Source organism: Polypterus senegalus, chromosome 6 (genome assembly GCF_016835505.1).
Source record: "Polypterus senegalus isolate Bchr_013 chromosome 6, ASM1683550v1, whole genome shotgun sequence".
Taxonomy (NCBI): Eukaryota; Metazoa; Chordata; class Cladistia; order Polypteriformes; family Polypteridae; genus Polypterus; species Polypterus senegalus.
In genome coordinates this window covers 57982954-57994850 of record NC_053159.1, presented here as the reverse complement: position 1 = coordinate 57994850, position 11897 = coordinate 57982954, and the positions used below count along the sequence as shown (strand labels likewise).

The 11897-nt window shown below is 36.8% G+C and overlaps 1 protein-coding gene across 4 annotated transcripts in view; it reads left to right on the top strand.

The window, feature by feature from the left end:
* Positions 1 to 8401: 8401 nt before the first annotated feature.
* si:ch73-70k4.1 overlaps positions 8402 to 11897 on the top strand; it is a 156307-nt gene continuing 152811 nt past the window's right edge. For 2 of the 4 annotated variants that reach the window (XM_039756045.1, XM_039756047.1), the window contains exon 1: positions 8597 to 8728. The gene's annotated coding sequence lies outside the window, so the exon portion shown is untranslated. Of the gene's footprint in view, positions 8458 to 8596; positions 8729 to 8777; positions 8828 to 11897 lie in introns of those variants that run through there. The other 2 variants (XM_039756046.1, XM_039756048.1) reach the window with 2 other exon arrangements.

Here is an 11897-nt window from a genome sequence, read left to right as displayed (position 1 = left end):
CTATATCCTAACTTCAGGGTCACGGGGGTCTGCTGGAGCCAATCCCAACCAACACAGGGCGCAAGGCAGGAAACAAACCCCGGGCAGGGTGCCAGCCCACTGCAGATAATTGTTTATTATCTATATATATAATTCACTAAGGCAAGACAACCATGGAAAGCACACCGAAAGGGGCGTGGATTCACTGAGCCGCCGACAAGTAAGACACCAATGGCACACGCAGGAAGGAGCCACGCCCATCAACTCCTGGCACCTCCGAGCCACGTTGACTGTTCATAGAGGCAAGTTTCTCGCAGAGGTGAATCGCCATATGCAGCGTGTAAAACGGTTTGTGAGGGGTATCCCATGGGATCCTTAAAACAATCCTTTACAACTGAGGTTAAAACACAATGAAGTAAGCAGTCTTTAAAAACCGAGTTTTCGGTTACGATGCACGACTGCGTGCACCATAGCAAACTGTTTTACAGGCTACATACAGCAATTCGCATCCACGACAAACATGCGTCTTCTTCACTCACGGACAATTATATGTTGCTCTCTCCAGAGTTCCATCTTTTCATTCAATTTCTGTATCCTCAAACCCTCCCTTTTTAGACAACTGTGTCTTTCCAGAAGTGTTCAACCATCAATAAATAATTATGCGGCGTTTGTTATGCCGCGGGTTCACTATTGTGTTGTATTTTGCTCTCTCCAGAGTTACATCTTTTCATTCACTTACTACTGTATTCTCAGACTGACCCATTTTAGACAACCGTGTCTTTCCAGAAGTGTTTAGCATTCAATAAATAATTATGCATGAGATTGAGCGTGTGTCTACCAGGTGCAGAGAGGTGTGGGTAAGCCGTTGAACCCCATTCGGGCTGCAAACCGTGGAATTCCCACTAAGTACGACTCATACGCTCCCACTGGTTGCGTCCCTACCCTTTGTGCATGCCCTCTCCCACCTCACTACTACCGTGGTCGGGTGTCTTGGTGGATTATATATAGAAAAGCAGCCAAAACCGCACAAAGCAATGAAACATCTACGTGAGTCACAGATGCATCTGGACTGTGTAAAGACGACCACGACTCCAGTGATGAGTTGGAGGTGGGCACATGAGTGGGCAGTGCATAGTGAACGAGAAATCAGCAAACTAGCAACGGAGGGAGCTGAGTGGATGTCCTTCTCCTCTCCTGCCGTTCCACACTCCGCACCTGAGCGCAGTGCACTAGTATCCCTCCGTCTGGCAGGAGAAGGCACGATGAGGGTCTGCCAGTTTTCAGTCACAGACGATTGTGTGTGTTGGTTCGTTCCGTGCATTGTTACAATGTTGCTTTTCTTGCTGATTTATTACATTACCGACTTTTCAAATGTTAATTTTCTCCCTGTGCTTAAAAATCATTAAAAAATCGGCCTGATTATGCGACGTATGGTACGCTGCGGGTTGGCTAGTATTATTAATTTGATTTGTTGTTTATGGTTCTTTAATGCACATAATATAAAAATATAATAATTGTCTTGAGGTTTACTTCTCAAATATCCATCCCCATATCTGCGTAAATAAAAAAGTCTAGGGGAGACCACGCCTGATTTTTTTTTCTACACATCATTACGGTGTGGTACAGCAGCTGTTCAGCCACAGACAGGAGAGCACTGGAACGAGTGGTTAAGTCTGTACAGTAGATCATCAGCAACAGCCTATCCAATATCAAGAACATTTACAAAACCAAGTGCAAAAGTAAAGCCTCCTCCATTACTGAAGATGTCACAAATCCTGCACATGAACTGCTCTCCCCCACTCCCCCCATCAGGTGGGAAATTGCGCAGCTTATGGGTTGGCACTACCAGATTGAGGAACATCTTCTTGGATGCTATTAGACTAATGAATACATTATCACTAAATCTGACTGTACACTCTTTGTGACTTATGATAAACTTTTGTATTTTGTTTCAATAGTCTCATGTACTAAATTATTTGCTGTTACCTTTTTCACTTGCTGCTAATTATTGGGCATATTGCAATAATATTTATTTTAGCTATGGATATCTTGCTTTACTTAAGTATAAATGTTATTTTGTGCCATTGCACTGTGTTTATCTCTGATACATTTATCATGAAGCTTTGGGGGTTAAGGGGCAACTTATGGGTAGGAAGTATTTTTTAATGGGGTTATTGTGGGCACTTTTTAATTACTAGGACCTGAGCACCAAATTTTATTTCTGCGTATGGATGTTGGAATGACAATAAAGATCCTTGATTCTTGAGTGAATTTCATATCTTTTGCCACTTCTTAATACAATCTACTCTTATAATAAACTTCACTTCCTCATTCCCCATAGTATTTATTACACCCAACTCAGGCCTTTTAATTGCCCTTTTATCCAGACTTTTTGCATTTTCATTCCCAAAAACCCCAGAGTGTGTAGGTCCCTAATAAAACTGGACCACTATAACCATGTATTTGAAACTATATAACATAAAATAAACCTCTAAAAACAAATCATACCAGCAGGATTGAAGCTGAATTGGCACATACTGTATTACAGTTCTATAAGGCTACCTCTAAGGTTAACTTGTTCTAGCCTCAGCAAGCCAGTACTTAGTGCTTTAATTTCTGTCGAAAACACTGATAGATGATCACTTTGTCTTTACCTTAAAGTTTTGCAAAAAATTTAATATAACCACTAACTTTATCACTGACTGGATATTTTGACAAATCTGTATATATATGTAGATATGAATAATATCTCTGGGGCCAATATATTTTCATCAAATGAAAATCAGTTTCATACTCTGCAAACTTCCACAGTGGAATACCTGGCCAAGCCACCATCGGGCTATAATTTATGTCCCCAATATTGTATTCTTGAACTCATTTGTTAATTAACCAGAAAAATCTATTTTCAGCATTATATGAATATTCCCAATTATTATCTAATGCTGGTTGAATCCTTATAATATGTCCACTATATTAAATACATTACTTCTCTCTTGACTTGAAAGGTAATTCACCCATTTCAACCTGTAAAGCATTGGTAGGAGTAGTGTAATTCACTCCACAACAGATTCGAAGAGCAGCTGCTTAAATGAGCTCTAATCTGTTTTAAACTGTTTAGCTGATTACTCATATATCATATTGCTTTAACCTAGGCTTGCTCTAATTAAGGCTCTGTATACTGTCAGTATTGCTTCTCTAGTGGTTCAACTGTCATATCCATCCATAGAACGCATTAAGTTGATGACCCGTTTACATTTACCCACTAAATATCTTATATGAATCCTCCAGGTCAGTCTTCTATCAAACAATATGCCTATATATTTAAACACTGTCTATACTCATCTTCCAGGTAAAAATCATATCTTTATATTTAAACACTGAAAATTGAATCCCAGTTCAATGATCACTTTTCCTCCAACTGTAATGCCTCCAGGCATACCTAACATTTCAACCTCTCTTCCAATTGCCCCCCTTCATTTGCATAAAATCCAATATCCAATTATATATTCTACCCCCAACACCGATTCTATGGAATATACTTAACAGACCATCCCTCCATAATGTAGGCTTTCTATAAATCTAGGAAAACTTCCACCATTGACTCTTTTTCTATGAAGGCTTTCCTTACATCATTCTCCAGTCATATTAATGCATTAAATGTGCATCTTCCTTTCCAAAAACCAAATTGGTGTGAACTCTTTAATCCTTTCTTTCTTATATATCATTATAGCTACTATCACTCTTTCCATTAGTTTACATAAAACACGTGAAGACAATAGGCATATAGGTATTTGCTTGTGAAGGGTCTTTCCCAGGTTTTTGTTAGAAAGTACTATTGTTACCTTTTTCCAATTTTTAAGAAGAATTCAGTGAATGCATATTTCATTATACATTCCTAATAGCACAATACTGTAAGTATATCTGGCAAATGTTTAACCATTTGATATGAAATCACATTTTGTCCTGGAGCTGTACTGTTAGTATTATTAACTGACAGTTTTAATTCTAATAATACAAATTCATCATCAGACACACTCTCAAAAGTGCTTCATTTTTCACAAATGTTCCTATTCCCAGTTACTGTCATCTTTAAATATACTCATCTCCAAGTTTGTCCAGACAACGCATTTTTGAGGAAGCCTTCAGTAAATAGTCTGCAGAGTTAAATTATATTTCAGAAATTGAAATGCATATTTCCTATTGCAGGCCACCAGGGAACACATTTTTTCCCATTCCTCCTTGACTGTATTGGGATAGCTTAAATAACTGCTTTAGTTGCAGTTACTTTAAGACAGATTATCTCTGCATGTCCATACAGGGATATCTGAGTAAATAGTTCATCATAGATATTATAAAACTTTACCCAGTCTTACTGTTTAAAACACCATTTACTAGCACATCCCAATTTCTGTTGATAAATAACTTTTCAAAATTTATAAATAACTGGAAAATGATCACTCTCAGTGTAATCTTCTACAAACATCACTTTCAAAATCCACCTTTGCTTTTCTTTTCACCCATCATTTAAACAAATCAATGAATGTTCTAAAAATTCTTCCACAGCTTTCCCATTAATATCAGTGACTGTACTACACCACAACCCACTGTGTGCATTAAAGTCACTGCACAATACAATTTTACCTGTAAAATCCCTTATTGATTTACCCATCCCATCAGCTGTTAATCTTTGACATAGATTATAAAAATTCACAATGTTTATGCCTCGTTTTGGAGTCCAAATTTCAACTGTCAAATGTTCCATCTGTTTTGGAGTTGACAAAATTCCAAATAATAGATTTTCATTTACAAATATAGCACAACCATCCTGGATTCCATGTGTTCTACCACATCTTACCACCCAGGCATTTTAAAAGATAGATAAATCTTTAACCATGTCTCTTAAATGCAAATGACATCTGGAGAAATTTATAAATTCAAAATGTATGCTTTAAATTCTTGTCCATATGCCAATAAACATCTAGCATTCCAATACACTACAATGTACTTTTTTTTTAAATGCATAAACACTCTTTTATTGCTCTAGACAATTTACTGATGTTCCACTTACCTTACTCTCATACCCTTCTCTGCAGAGCAATTCATGTACCTGTTCTGCTGTGATTTCAAACATTCCCAAATATCTTGTCACAGCATCTACTATAATTTCCAGTCGATCTGACTTCTGCTACACCTGAATAGCCCCATTTACTACAGCACACATTAAAGCATGAAATATCAGGATAGAATTGAGGATGTAGCGGTGATAGAACCATTAGAGTTGAGTAACCATAATATAATAAATTTCTCAGTGTTTTGGAAGAGTATGATACAAAGACTAAAAATGTTAAGTTTAACTTTGGTAGGGCAAATTTTGAAACGATGTAGGAAAGTCTAAGGATGATAGACTTGGATAAGCTTTTAAGTGTGGAGACAGTCAAGGAGCAGTGGACCAGGTTTAAAAATGTTTTACATGTAATGCAGGACAGGTACACACCTAAATTTGAAATTAGTAGATAGTTTAAAAAAACTCCACAGTGGGTTAATAAAGAGTTGAAAAAGAAGGGGCAAAGGAAAAAAAAAGCTTTATACAGTAAAGTTTGTAAAGCTAATAACGCCAATGTGAATCACAGGGCATATGAAAACATGAAGGCAGCCATTAAGAAGGATATTAGGGAGGCTAAAAGGCAGTTAGACAGGAAAACAGCAGATATTCTTTCAGTTTTTTAGTTGTGAAAGAAGAGTCAAAGACAAGAAGAAATGAATCAGAATAATACAGGCAGTGAAATAGCAGATGCTCTAAACTTGCATTTTTCTGAGGTCTTCACATGTGACGAAGTGGATAACCTCACAGCGGTAAACAGGACTACTAAGTAAGTTCAGAGTGATTCAAAAATTGTAAAGGGAAAAGTACGTCTTAAATTAAATAGGCTGAAATAAAAAAAAACACAAGGACCAAATAATGCTTACCCTGGAGATCTAAAGAAGGTTAGGGAGTACATATATGACACACATTTTTATTAAGTCACTACGCACCGGGGAAATTCCAAGTGCCTGGAAAATGGCAAATATTATCCTGGCCCCTTGGTGTAAACAATATGATTAGAAATGGGATATGGGTATTCATTTAATTATTGTATGAGCAGCATGCAAGTGCAGCAGAGGAAATGTGTGCTAGTCAGCCACTGAAGTAGCACTTTTTTTTAAATGAGCTAGTGACCCAAAGGTGACGGTTCTTGACCAAAAAGTGAGTTGTAACAGTGGTTGAGAAATACTTTTATCCTGTTGTTTTTTTATCTGTGTATTTAATTCATACTCTCCCATTAGAAAGGCATATTGATGATTTAAGTTTTCCAATGTCTTTGTGTATAGTAGGTTTACTATAGAGAGAGGTTACTATATTGAGAGGTTTACTTACCTTGGCAGTGTCATTCATGTCTGTGGTAATTCTTCCTATGAAGTAAATAGATAGATTGGGAGAGCATGAGGGGTCATGAGGTCGCTGGAAAGGGGTGTGTGGCACTCCTGAAATCTATGCATAAGGATGAAGATCCAAGTCTTGAGAGCCCTGGTGCTTCCTGTCTTGCTATATGGTTGCGAGACATGGACGCTATCCAGTGACCTGAGACGAAGACTGGACTCCTTTGGTACTGTGTCTCTCTGGAAAATTCTTGGGTACCGTTGGTTTGACTTTGGCTGCTAATGGAGTCCCGAATTAGGCACATTACCTGCATTGTGAGGGAGCGTCAGTTACTGCCCTACAGCCATGTGCCATGTTTCCCTGAGGGTGATCCAGCTCGAAAGATCCTCATTGTTGGGGACCCGAGTGGCTGGACCAGGCCAAGGAGTCGCCCACGTAACACCTGGCTGCGGCACATAGAGGGTAATTTCCAGAGGGTGGAACTAGACCGCATGTCTGTCTAGGGGGTTGCCACCCGGGATCCCGAGCTGTTTCGTCATTTACTGGGTGCGGCAACTCACTGTCCCAGTGCATGCTTCCCAACTTGACTTGTGTATAGTTTGTGATACTTTAACAGGTTGTATATGTTTTCTACATGATCCATAAATGTAATCAACACCTTAATGTTTAGGACTCCCTCGTATCTGATATAAATTCCTTTAAATGGACCCTCCTCAGTATCACACCCCAAACCCCCTTTCCCAACAATTCCTCCATTACTCTCTCCATCTGAACTTCCCGCCATGATGATACCCCATTCAAAGTACAGCTGAAATGGACTGCCTCCTTCCCTTTCCCACCTCCTTCGTTCAGTGAGTTATCCTTTCCTCGAGCTCCCACCAAAATAAGCTTTTCAAGGAAAGAATTAGAAGATGGTTGATCCTGAAAGGGAATGAAGTATGACATCTTTTCCTGCTCATTACATGTGCCACTTATTGTTAGAAGTTTATGGACTTAGAATTGATGTATTTCAATAATTAATGATTTTAGCTAGATGGAACATGCCTTTATAACCTATTTTATGTTACTATTTTATACATTTTTCATTTGACTCTAATTGACAAAAAGAATGATTTAGAAAAATGACATCATTTAAATGTGAAATATTATTAAATATTGCTTTTTAAATGGAGAGAATGACTTTAAATATTTTGTCATTTTGTAAGGAACAAATTACAAACAACAAACATTAATTTACTTAAAACAACATAATATACAAAAAAGGAAAAATATATAAATTATATATAGCAACAATATAAAAACAATATATTACATAGCCAAAAGAAAACATAATTACACACACATTTTGGAAGTTACACTTTTCAAATTTTTCCAGTGTGTATCTTGTATTTTGATTCTTTATATTCTGAACAAATATAAAATTAAAAAAAAAACAACTTAAACAACTTAAACTTATTAAACTTAATACAGAGAATTACACTCAACCATTTGCACTTATAAATTAAATAGTTATCCAAAATGATAAAACAATACTGTAACTATTAACACATTCTTTAAAAATATTAAATAGCATTCATGTTTCTAAATTCCACATTTACTTAGAAATGTTTAAATATTATTTAAATTCATCCAAAAAAACATAGCGTATATACAGTTAACAATCAAATATATTACAGCTTCCTTTCATTATTACATAAAGCCACTAAGTCGTCTTGGTTCGATTAAAACCTAGAGAGAAAAATCTTAACAGAATAATAAAGTGGAACAATCTTAAGAATTACCTCTGCAACTATACTTGTTAAATACTGTTTTATCAAAAATTGTCCACATTGCCTTCCAGTGTGTATTTCTTATTATACGCTTCCAATATCAAATTAAATGATAGTGTAACGTAGTAACTAAGAGTGAAGCAATATTAGATATGCTTTTAAAAGAAAAAAAAAACACATCGGAACGTTTCTCCGAGAGTTGGTTTCTCAACGAGCGCAAGTTTCATGAACTCTCAAGCCACAACATAATGATAATCTTCGTCTTTAGCCTAGAACTGAGCAGGTTAAGAGGTAATGTTTATTTGCGTCACCTTATCAAGTACAACTTGCCTTAACCCTAATCATCTTTAATTAAGTGAGGCTTGCGCGCTTACCACGCTTGTGGAATAATTAATTGATTTTCTCGGAAATGTGTCAATCAAAGGTACCCACCCGTTATCGGTGACGTACGGAAACATGCTGGGGCTCCTTTACCAATGATCATGTGATATGCGTATTTACATTTACACAAGTGATTTTTTGACCCGGCACTTTGTGAGCATCGAGTGTTTCAACCCTAAAGGTATTGAATTGTTTGCTTCGTGATAGATATGACTATAAAATACATGAAAGACCGGTCTAATGACATATAGGAAGACAGCAATTGAGACTGATATAGTCGGTACGTGGTATATTTCGATCGACAAGTAAAAGTTTTAGTTCTACTCCAATGGGCTTTCTCCGGGGTACAGTACTCTTTACTTTTGCTAAGTAGTTATTATACAAATTTACAAAGGCTTTACTTTTACTTCCTTAAGAACGAAAACCAAACGCTTTGTATAGATAATCACCAATTTAAAAGAATTTTGCTTTCTTTCGTCCATCAATTTTCTCTGAATTTAAAAAGTAGTGTAGTCAATAGAAAATTAGAGAAAGGAAACAAAGTGAGAGGTAACTTTTTGTATAATTAACCATATATCTTTCTGGCTGAAGAGTAAGAGCACAAGAAGGCCTGTTAAACAAACAATAATTCTAAGTACTATTTTTTTCTGTATTAATTCTGATATTACTTACATATTCAGTTTAGTTTTAGTTCACTTTCATAGTATTTTTTTTTTCACAAACACTTCTATTTTATAAGTAAATAACCATATGTGTGTGTGTGTTTTTATGTGTATAATATGAGTTATGGTATGGTTAAAGAGATTATGGAGTGTAGTTTTGTGTCACACGCTGTAGAGTTAAAAGGTTTGGAAATAATATTTGCTTAATGTTAGTAGAGGCTTATAGGATTATCATTTCAAAAAGATCAAAAACAAAACCAGAAGCTGAATAAAAATGTAATAAGATGCTTATGTGTTTTTGTTTGATAATCATTTCTGAACATGCTGCACTTTTGTGTGCAAGTTATGAGCATATTTGGAGTGAAGTAAACAATAAATGGCTGAAGAAGTCTTAATATTCCAAAATTTTAAAGAAGAATACTTCTTTAATGCATAATTTACTTACAGTATCTGCAGTCCCACCATAACATTTATTCATCCAGCATTTCTTTGCCAAGAAATATGCTGTAGGCCAGTTTGTGATGACCCTGTAGACAAACTTTAATATTTGCAATGTTTTTATCCTTACTCTGTACAGCACACAGCACATCTTGACAGTATACAGCTAGTAAAAGAAAATCCCATGCAGGGTTTTGCCATGTTGATCTCTGGTTTCTCAATCAGAGTTTATATACAGAATTTCATCACCCATAGGCCTGAAAAGTTAATGGAAATCAGAAAATAGTGATGCCGTGTGTTCTGGCAGATGATCACCCTAACTACTTGAACTGAGGTGGCTACAGAAAAACTTGTATATAATGTCAGGACTTAAGAGTAGCCTGAATAACCACTGCATAAGTACAATAAGATGGCCTTGAGGAGAGCGTGCAATAGGTATATGGGCAATCGTAAAAACATCAAAATGGTATTGGGGATTATGAAAAATATTATCCATCCATTATCCAACCCGCTGTATCCTAACACAGGGTCACGGGGGTCTTCTGGAGCCAATCACAGACAACACAGGGTGCAAGGCAGGAACAAATTCCCGGGCAGGGCGCCAGCCCACCGCAGGGCACATACACACACACACACACACACACAGACCCACACACTAAGCACACACTATGGACAATTTAGGATCATCAATGCACCTAACCTGCATGTCTTTGGACTGTGGGAGGAAACCCACGCAGACACGGGGAGAACGTGCAAACTCCATGCAGTGAGGACCAGGGAAGCGAACCCAAGTCTCCTTACTGCGAGGCAGCAGCGCTACAACTGCACCACGGTGCCGCCCTCAAAAATACTATGAGAAATACTAAATCTTAACATTATAGATTATGGCAATTAGAACACCACATAAGAACAACAAATTTTTCCTGAGCAGAAGCAGTATGATGTGTAGCATGTTAAGAACAAAGAGAGTAAGATCCTTAAACTCTGCATTTTGAGAGAGAGTGTAAGAGAAAGAGGAGAAGAAGGGGGAAGAATAATTGAAAACATTATTCTGGCATCAGATTATTTTCATATTATTTTCAGCTGTAAATGTAAAACTAAGGAAAATAAATACAATTAAATAATGCAATAAAATAAAAACATCAGCTTAGTTTTTCACCAGTTTTGAGGCAATAGGCCCTTTTGTAAGTTCCCAAAAACTTTACCTATTGTTTAGTAAGGACAGTGCCCACTCAGTAATTGTATCACTTCATTGCCAAATTACCTTTTCAAAGCTGAAGTGATTTAACAGCCACACTCTGTTCAGATATGTAGACAGCACTGAAGCTCACTATGTATGCAGAAGAATGGTTTTATTTCTCGAAAACGATTTGTCACTTCTGTGAGAAGTGACCAGTAAATTGTCAACAAAATACCAGCACACCTGATAAATAAGCTGAATGTTTCACATATCTGCTATCCATGTGTTTCATGTAAAGGTTTTGTTGGTCAGCACATTTCATCAGTACATAACTGACACCAGACGAAATGTGCATGCTTGAATTGGGTTTCAGTGTATGGTTCACATTTGTTGGGCTCAATTGCAGTGACATCTAAGATGTGATCATCTGTGATCTGATGTTCTGGCAGTCTAGTGAACTGCAGCTTTGAAAGCTGCCCAACACTTTTGTGATATTTCGCATTTGCAGAAGTGACATCATAAGACTAAACAAAATCGTCCCCTTCGCATGCATCATTATCACTAGAACGTTGAATCTGTTATGCTGTAACTGGCCATTTCTGAAGAACTATCACTATTAAAATAACACAGTAAACTGTTTATTTCTTCTTACAGCACCTGTGTTTAACTCTACACAATAATGTAAAGGCTTTTCCAATAGTCACTCTTCGCGGCTTGCAGTGGACAGGTTATTTTTAGGATTGACAGTAAAGGGGTTTAAAAAAGACTTGATTGGCCTATAGAGCAGTGTGTGTGGTGTTAGGATTATACTTCCTGATTTATTTTGAAACACCTGTTGCCCACAGAGCCTTTGGACTACAGCTCTGGTTTGCCCATGCATACTGTAAGTCCAGTATTATTTTTTTTATTTGTTTTGTCTGTTTGCTTGTCTTTGAAGCTGCTGTAGCATTTTTATGTAGTGTCAGTTTTTAATGCATTTTGTAACTGTTTAATTTTATACATGAAAATCAAATATTTTATTTCAGTTTAGAATATTTTGTAATGGTATTTGTCATCATTAGTTTTTGTTG